Consider the following 10,070-nt stretch of genomic DNA (forward strand, 5'->3'; position numbering starts at 1 on the left):
CTCCCTTTCTTGACCTATCGCCACTCCGAGACGACCTCTGTGTTTATGAATTTTGCTCTTTTCAAATTAGGCTATGCTTCTTGTTTGGATCATTGGATGCGGATGCTTTTCTACACTTTCTATTTTCTAAGATTCCTAGGAACACTCAAACCACGTAGGAATGAATTGTAAGAAACATCTTTCTTTGTTTCTTTATATATATATATTTTTTTAAATGAAGTAAAATAACTACTGCCTTTGAACTAAAATATAAACAAAACTACATAATTTTATATTAATTAAGAATATTAGTTAAGTTTATTAATTTTCTTGATTTCATATAAAGAGAAACTATTTTTCTATGAATATTCGATAAAAGTTATATAATTTAGACACTTATATAGATATTACATTAAATATTGAATTTATTTATATTTTAAATAACATATTGCATGGTAAGATACAATTAATGAGATGATGAGATATTTTTAGTTTAGTGAAATTTTGTAAAGTTGATTTATTTTTTCTTTTCCAAATTAATATATTTTACGAATTGATTCACAGTAAAAATATAAAGTGTTTTCTAAATGAGTAAAACAACAAGTAATAAAACTTTAATAATGTAAAATATACACAAACTTTAATTAAAATGCAGTACTAATAGTGTAATATTAATTGTCCAAATATATGTTTTCTTCATAAAATTGTTGAATTGTGTACTAATTTATTTAAAAAAACATATGTAGAATGATTTCTATCTGGTTAACAATGTAAAAATATTTATACTTTTATTTTTTATAAGCAATATTTATACTAATAGTGTATCAAAGTTAAAATCAATACATAAATTGGTATTTTGGTGATGAATCATATTGTTAACATATTCCACTTTTTAATTTAAAAAATATTAACAAAATACACTTTTAAAATCCAACAAGTCATTTTGAGTAGTGGATGAAAATTTAAAAAAACATAATTAAGACAGAAGACTCTATTAAAAATGATCAATTAGATTATTCCATGGATATTGATCAAATTTTGCAGTTCACATCAATATTATGATGATAAAAAAAATACACTTTCAAAATTTATCAAAAAGTGAAGAATTCTAATTTAACAATATACATTTTAAAAAATAATTAAATAGAACAGAATATTTATGTTTTTCGATCTATTTTTGTCCTTGTCCTTTTGTTTCAATTTACGAATACACAATGAGCTAGTTAGTATATCTACCGATGTCAATGCAAATATGCAATGACGGCAAACAAGGTTCCGCGTTTTCAATTACAATAATAACTCAATACACGGAGTACTTTGGCTTTTTTTTTTTTTTTGGCTTAATATACACGGAATACTATACATACACGAAAAAGAAGAAGAAAATCTCCATAATAGGTTATTTATTTTTAGGTGTAATCTCCATAATAGATTATCTATTTTTAGGTATAATTAGACATCCCACTGGGCAGGGTCATGTTGTTGTTAATTACTTAATTAATTGACTTATTCATTAAAGAAGTACATTAAAAAATGGCGTCCATTGCCTGGCTTTCTTGTCTGGTTGTGTAATGTGGTTCAGGTCGACTTAGAACTAAAAGGGACAACCTGTGCTTAGGACATAAAAAAAACAATAGCAAGTTAGCAACTAAATCATTACTGCAGAAATATACACATCATTACCTTTTTTCTGATAACATATACATTACCTTCAAGCATGGATGGGTCCTCTTCCATCCTCATCAACAATGACGTGCTGGTGGGGTATAAGATGTGCCATCTCTCTTGGGCCCCAACCAACCAATCATCTATTTGTTGGAGATTAACAAAGCAAATAAACTTTCTATATCAACCCTAAATAACAAAACAAAATGCTACTAGTCTCTAGTACTATTCAATTTTAGCACAAAGATTAGTTGTAGGTCATTTGCTCTGATGTGACTACGTTGTATGCAATAAAGGTTTTTTTTATTAAAAGAAAAAACAAAAAAAAAAGACTTTATTTGTTGGGTTAGTTATCTGAGGAGGCTATTTTATTGTCCTTATAGTTTTGCATAACAACGACTCCACATCTAATTTCTAATCTTGTAATTATCAAATTAAGGAACAAAATTATCATTCACGCATACTTGTAAAAACTTTAAATACTAAATATAAAAGCCAAGTAAAAAAAAACTAAAAACACATTTTCTTTTTTATAATATAATTTGAAGAATTTGGTTTCTCTAAAATATAAATGCAAAGTCAGCAAAGAGGTCAAATAAGTGATCTTAATAGTTAATTACATAAATTTTTACTATTACAGTAGATCTTGATGCATTTTATAATATGAACGAATTGCAGTAGACTTTGTTGTAAAAAAATTATATAAGTAATCTTAATAGTTAAATTACAAAAATATTCATTTTTACATTGATATTTTTATTATATATTAATTATTTTAATTACATCAATAATAGGATGTATGTACTATGTATGATTTTTTTATATAATTAATATATTAAAATAAAAATCAAATTTATGTACTATGATGAGTGTTTCTAGAACTTTGTTTAATTACATAAAAATATTACATCAAATAAAAGGCTTTTTTTAGGTTTGTTTGAATAGCGTGTGTCTCACTCAAAGGATAAATACAAAGCCTAGCGATTGGGAATTTGGGATAATCTTGAAGCTGATGTCTGTGACAGCAATCATTGTAACGGTATTTTCTTCCGCCTACCAAAACCATCCGTTTGTTTTGTTAGTACATGCTGGCAGCTTACCAAAACCCACGCACAATTTGCCAGCCTAATGTAGAAAAATAAATGACTTAATTCAGATTTTTATATTTAAAAAATAGATTATTATCTAATATTCTTTTTTTTCAATCGAGTACTTTAAAAAATTTACGTTTTATTTTATTATCCGCCATTAATTATCTTTTATTACGTGATGACATAATAGTTGAAGTGTCATATCATTGTGTCTTGTCACTAACACTTTAATATCATATCATCACCTTCTTTCCCTTCTCCTTCTTGTCCATTGTCTTCAACCCTTACAATTCCATCATGAGTTGCACCAATCATCATTGTCTTTCCTCCATTCTTCATCATCGTTATCTTTAAGTCACTCTTGACGTGGGCCCACCTCGACATCCTCACCATCGACACGTGCGATCAGAGCATCAGCCCACACAATAGCACTATCACCCCTTTGTCACGAAACTCCACCTCGACAATTGACACTGAATTCGAACACAAATCCACCCCATTTTTTACCTTACTTTTTGCGAAACTCTTCACTTTTCCGGTCTCCACTTTCCATAAAGTTTCTCCCTAGCAACCCACACAAACTACACCACCTTGTACAACTTCGAATCCTCGATGAAGCTCTCATTGAACCTCAAGGTGGAAAATTTCTCCAACTTTAACCCTGTGGGTGCTTTGATTTTGACACCGTTGTGTGATTCTTCAAGCATAGGCATGGGCAATTTGTCAATAAGAAAATCGACACCATTTTCAACTCTAAACGCGAGAGGGATTTTGAAGCTCATGAAGAAAAGGTAAAGGAGCACCCCACGCCACTAACAGAAAACAACTCACCTCAACAACAACTCACCTCATTGATCCATCTTCTCTCTTAATCGACAATAACAACAACAACAAAATTATTAACAAGATTATCAACAATGAAGGGGTGGGTTGTTTTCTATTGGATAAGAGGAAGAAGGGGAGAAGAAGTTGGAGAGCATGGTGGTGTCAATAATGGCGGTGGTGATTTATGTTGAAAAAGGAAAAGAAGGGGAGAAAGGAAAAAATGGAGAAGGAGAAGACGATTATGATATGACATTAAGGTGTTCATGACAAGACGTGATGACGTAACAAAATGAGACTAACGACATATATAAATTTTTTTGAAGTACTTGATTAAAAAAATAAATGTTAGATAATAATCTAAAAATAACCTATATTTTAAATGTAAAAAACTTTATTAAGCCAAACTAAATTATCCTATATTAACTCAACAAAGACTAGTTTAAGTGCACCGCATGAGAAATTTCTAGTCGTTAGATATATTAAGATTATAATTAACGGTTAAAATAAATATGGAGTGAAATTGTTCACGCCAAATAAAATAAAAAAAAATACCAGTATTAGTTTTTTTTTTTTTTCTCTTTCACCGGACCTTTTTCTCCCTTCAGTCTCCAATCACCCCTCCCTCTCCGACACCACCAACGCTATCGGCACCGCAAAACCCTTCACCGCCATCTAAAGGACCGTTCTTGTCGTTGCCCAAGAGGAACCCCTCGTTCCCGCCACTCCCTTCACTCGCCGCCGCCACCACCGTCACAACCTCTTCCTACTCTCCAATCTCAATGTTCATCCCTCTCTGTCGGCTCTCTCGCCGACCGTTCCTTCACCACCGCTGTCGCCGGTGGTGCAGGTAAAAAAAGAGGTGGATCGAAAACGGAAAACCAAACAACTAGATTTGAGATTCAAAACCAGAGAAATAAACTTATCTGGAGCCCACGGTGGCCGTTGACATCGACGGGGAGAAGCGGGAATGTTTTAGGTCGCGCCCACGGTGGCGTTGATGGAAGGAGACGATCTACAATGGTGATTCGCAGTGTATTCCGCTTTGATTTCGTAGTGGTTCAGATCTGATTATTGAGGACTTGTATCATGAATTTTTGTTGTTGGTTTTTGTATCAATTTCTCAAATATGAGAAAAATTGAACATTATCTTCATAGCTTTATATGTATTGGATTTTTTGTTGTGTTTGTTCCTTTGTTTTCTTCTCTGTGCTCTTTTTTATTCCGTAACGATCTTTGCATGTTGCTTGCTATTTATTGAAAGCCATTGTGGGCATGGAGCTTTGATTTTGTGTACGTTCTTGATTTTGTGTTTTGGGGTTTGGTTGTACGGCGTCGCAACGGTGTTGCCGTGAAGAGAAAGAACCTCGAGGCGGTGTGTCAAAACGGAGAAGACGAGGGGAAGAAGAGAACGACACTTTTTTATTGGTGTATTTTTTTTTAATTTATTCTGACGTAATCATACCCACTGTAATTCTTAATTATCTCAACCGTTGATTATATCTAATAGATCATATTACACCCAGTTATTATTTCCTACAATGAGAAACAAGTTAGTCTTCGTCTATTAACTCATGTATCATGTAGTATGTAATTTAGGTAGAAGTTAATTTAAGGAAAAAAAAAGTTTTTTGAAAGTTATTTCAAGAATATGTAAAAGACAACATTTTTGTACAGGTATAGATCATATTGGAGTAGTAACACAAATTGAGGGCTGACGATTGCTAGCAGCAGAATTCACCTTTTTATAAAGGATTACCATTACAAATGAGTAATGATATAAAGATATTTTATTAATATTTTTTTTATTGTATCATAAATTTTATTATATTTATATTTTTTTCTTTTTCAGATGTTGTATAAGAATTTGGAGTCTTTATTAAGCTTTTTTCATACCAACCCAATGGTGCCGTTGGGTGAGAGGATAGCTTAGTACATTGTACATTTACAGTATGTTGATACTCTCGTTGACAAAATAAAAAATAAAAAGTTAACCTAGACACATTCTCAAAAGTAGAATATGAATCATTAGTAAAAATAAATACTAAATGATTTATTCCGGTTGAGTGAAGAATGTTTACAAGATAATATCTAAAAAGAATTAAAATTTTGATTTTTTAATGGATAAAAAATGTAATAATTACATTATGTTATATAATTTAATATTAAATTCTTTCTTAAAATACAAATTAATGTCAAAATAAATAAACTATATTAAAAGAAAAAAAATTGTGCTGAAATAATGTAAAGGCAACAAGTTTCAAGACTCGAAATTCAGAAGGAATCATGTAAAAAAATTTAGGCAACAAATTTCAAGATTCAAAATTTAGAAGAAATGATACAAAAATCTTCACGAAACAAGTTTTAAGATTGCAAAATCAAATTTCTACTGTTCAAATAAAAAATTTAAAAATGTGCATCATGAGGTTATATTTTATTTGTAAATTTGTACTACAAATAAGAAATCTTATGTAAAAACTTGTATATGTAATTTTCTGAATGTATATTTCTTGTTAGTGCTTTAATGCTCTGTGTGCTCAGTGTTTTACCTATGGCACCAAGTAACCCCAAAGATAACAATCACGGTATCCATTCCCCTATAAAGTACATAAATATGTTGGATTCATTATTCTCTCTCTCTCTCTCTCTCTCTCTCTCTCTCTCTCTCTCTCTCTCTATATATATATATATATATATATATATATATATATATATTAAATAAATAAAAATGTAATTTTTTAATTTTTGGAGCCTAGAATAATTTTTTTTTTCAAATCACAAACATTCATGTCATAATGAGATTAACTCTTTTTTTTTATGAATAAGTTTGAAATTCAAAACTTTGTTTAAAAGAAATTAGATATGTATTACTTTAATTTTTTATTATTTATTAATATGATTTGTCATGTTAACAAATAAAATATATAATTTAATTAAATTTAACATAATAAATTAGTTATTATGTGATATAAAGTATTCATTGACGTAACAAACAAAATACTTTAAATTTATATCCAACATAACTTTTTTTACAAGATGATTATTTTATATCCCAATAATTTCATTGTCTAAAATATGTTAAGAAATTATACATTAATAAAAATTAATTATACCAATAAATTTGATGTTAAAATAACATAACTAAATATGGTAATTTGTGTAACATTAATTTTTTGTTTTAAACTTATACATGTATGTACAAAGCTAGATAATAAGATATCCATATAAGCATTTGATAATTATTTGTTGTATTTTTGTCTAACGGTCATCTTTGATAAGAAGATTCAAAGATTTTTACGAAGAACCCACGCATACCTTTTTAGTCTTCCTTGCTTTTTGCCTATTTCAAAACAAAGTGAGAATGATTTGAATTTTTGTGTTCGTACTTTTCTTTCTTTATAAAGTTTATTAATCCAAACGAACGCTTAAAACTGTGTTAATTAGAGGATAAAAATGTTATTTGGAAGATAAAGTGGTGTTATAATAATTAAAATTAAAAATATTTACACATACATGATAAATTGTAAAACTGTTAAAATACTAAACAATTATAAATGGACTATTTTCAAACTTTTATTTATTTAAATGAGATAAACTTATTTATGATCAAATATGTTTTTGATCTCTTTAAAATTTTCAAAGTTCAGTTTTAGTTTCTTTAAAATAAATTATCTATTTTTTGTCCTTCTAATTTTAAAAATATTTATTTTTTGTTACTCCAATTTTGATAGGAATTTATAGAAAGATGAAAAGTGAATTAGATAACTCCAGAAACGAAAAATCAACATTTCAAAGATAGAGAGATAAAAAAATAAAAAAAATAAGTAGAATCCTCGTGACTGTATATTTAGTATCGAATGAAGTCCATAAATTTCTACATTTTTTGTCATTGTTAATGAGCGTTTCCATTACAAGTTAAGTAGTTGTCGCAGTCCGAAAATAACTGTGGAGATAATGATATACTTTAAACATTAAAGAGAAATTTTAATGATGTTAAATTGAATTCTTTTAATCCTTATGAATCTCACTTTAAAGTTTAAACGAATACTACTAACACCCATGCCAGATCAAATCACAGACCTTGTTTATAAAAATAATTTAATTGCATGAGGTTTCAACTAATATAATCTAATTTAATAGGAACATCTTAGCAGGAGAATAAACAAAATATGTAACATAGATTAAAATTAAAGTAAATTAAATTCGGTGGAAGTACGAGTGTTTTCTTTCATGGGTAAATCATAAATGTGAAATCAAACGGACTTAATTAACGTGGATCGGATTGTTTGAGAGTTTGGATCAAACTCAATTAGACTTATTTAGACATTAATTACAAATAACGATTATGTTTTTAAAATTTGTGATGCAATCTAATCCATAACATTTAATTAAATTTATTATATATAGATTAAATTATTAAATAGAAAATATTATAGTTTTTTAATATAATATATTAAATTAATCCATTCTTGCTTTTTTATTTTATTTTTTTGTTAATTTTTTAATATTTTTTAGTGTTAATATAATATTTTGTTTTTATCTAAATTAAAATATTCTAATAACATTGAGTTATTCTATTAATCAAATGTTATAAAAATTGGTCTTTTTTAATGATATTGAGTCATTATATATTTATAATATTTTGCATAAAAATAAATTATTGTTTTAAAAAATAAAAATAATTTTTAAATTTTCAGTTTCAAATGAATCAACTCGTTTATAATTGAGATGATTTAGTTTAAATTTGGCAATAAAAATTCACAAATCCAATTAAGTCACAAATGTTTTATAAGCTTGAATAGCGAGGTTAGTTAAATTTGACTCAACCTAACCAGAAGCATTGGAAAATGTTAATGGGACCCCACCTCTTGGCAGAATATTGACGTCAAAGTTGCATGCCATGGGTAATGAACACGTGGAATAAATCTGCAAGCAGGCTCGTTGAAGTTACTGCTACTCTGCGACCGTAAAAGCATCCAAATGGAACATTAAATCCATATCAATAAATAAAGAAAATACTTAATTGGATAATTATTTTGTTGTCTCCACTTTTATTAGATAATTTTATATTTTAAAATTTTAAACAATAATAATCTAATAACTGCAAAAGTAATTAAAAATTTAAAATATGTTCTGTAGTTCTAATCTCTCCAACTTCACTTAACTTCTCTCTCTTTCTCTCAAAACATAGCAAAACCATTCATTCATTTATAGTTTCATCCAACAAATTCACAGTTTCATTATGAAACAAAGAACTGTTACCTTCCACGATTATTTTGACACGCGGTAGCTCGCCACCACATCCACGTCGTGTCCTCACACCAATGGTGCCCCGCCGTGGTGCAAGAGATCAACGCCCCGGCCTCCACAGTGTGGTCCGTCGTGCGGCGCTTCGACAACCTGCAAAGCTATAAGTACTTCGTCAAGAGCTGCCACGTCATCCTCGGCGACGACAATGTCGGGACCTTCCGCGAGGTCCACGTGACCTTCGCATGTCCTCGACGACGAGCGCCACATCTTCGGTTTCAGCATGGTTGGCGGTGACCATCGCCACTCCAACTACCGCTCTGTCACCAACCTCCACCCCCGCTCCGCTGTGGGCACCGTCGTCGTCGAGTCTGACATCATCGACGTCCCAGCCGACAACACACTCAGGACATGCGCATCTTCGTCGACACATCCTCTGCTGCAACCTCCAATCCCTCGCCAAATTTGCCGAAAACCTAACCAACAAACTCCATCAACGATGACTTCACAATTCATATCTTTAGATGAATAAAGAGAAATTAAACAAAAAAGTTTAAAAATAATTATCTTAAAAACAAGAAAACTGGACAGTTATAATAAAAGAGTAGTGAGTTCAAATTTTAAAATTAAAAAAATTAAGTTTTTAAATAATAATATTTTTAAATTTTAAAAATAAAATAAAACAGTCAATTTTCAAAACAACAGTGAGTTGTCGGCATGTTTTTTTTTTATACTTTAATTATTTTTTTTAAAATAACAATAGAATTTCATTAAAAAAAATAAGTATATAAAATAACATAAAACCGATTCACAATTTGATGGGTTTATCTTTTTTTAAAATAACAATAACATTAGCTGGATTTTAAAAGTAAAACAGATTTAGTGATAAAAAATTTAAAACTGAGTTTAAAATTATTAATTGTAAGAAAAATTCTTGCATGCATAGAGACAATAAATGGGGGTAAGCCAATAGGTGAATACCAATACCAATACCAACAGATAGCATGGGAGAGTGTTAGCAATTCTTGCATGCATATGAACAGTAAATGGTGGTAACCCAATAGGTGAATACCAATACCAACAAATAACATGGGAGAGTGTTGGCACTTCACATTTTATGTTGAGGGACAAAAACTTTAACAAATATATATAGGAAATCAAATATTTGATGAAGTCTTGGCAGTTACACTGAGAAAACAATTAACAACGCCTGAAAATTAGTATAAATATCTTAAATTCTATCATGTATATTATCTCAATGTTATA

The 10,070-nt window shown here is 29.4% G+C and overlaps 1 long non-coding RNA gene and 1 pseudogene across 1 annotated transcript; one reads left to right on the plus strand and one right to left on the minus strand.

The window, feature by feature from the left end:
• Window positions 1-1,456: 1,456 nt before the first annotated feature.
• LOC121175047 (uncharacterized) lies at window positions 1,457-2,446 on the minus strand. Its single transcript, XR_005891984.1, has 2 exons — window positions 1,689-2,446; window positions 1,457-1,587 (listed from the first exon to the last, which is right to left on the minus strand). It is a non-coding gene; the product is annotated as an uncharacterized lncRNA (long non-coding RNA).
• Window positions 2,447-8,837: 6,391 nt separating this feature from the next.
• On the plus strand, window positions 8,838-9,307 carry LOC100787090 (abscisic acid receptor PYL4-like; annotated as a pseudogene).
• The last annotated feature ends 763 nt before the right edge of the window (window positions 9,308-10,070 follow it).

Source organism: Glycine max, chromosome 6 (genome assembly GCF_000004515.6).
Source record: "Glycine max cultivar Williams 82 chromosome 6, Glycine_max_v4.0, whole genome shotgun sequence".
Taxonomy (NCBI): domain Eukaryota; kingdom Viridiplantae; phylum Streptophyta; class Magnoliopsida; order Fabales; family Fabaceae; genus Glycine; species Glycine max.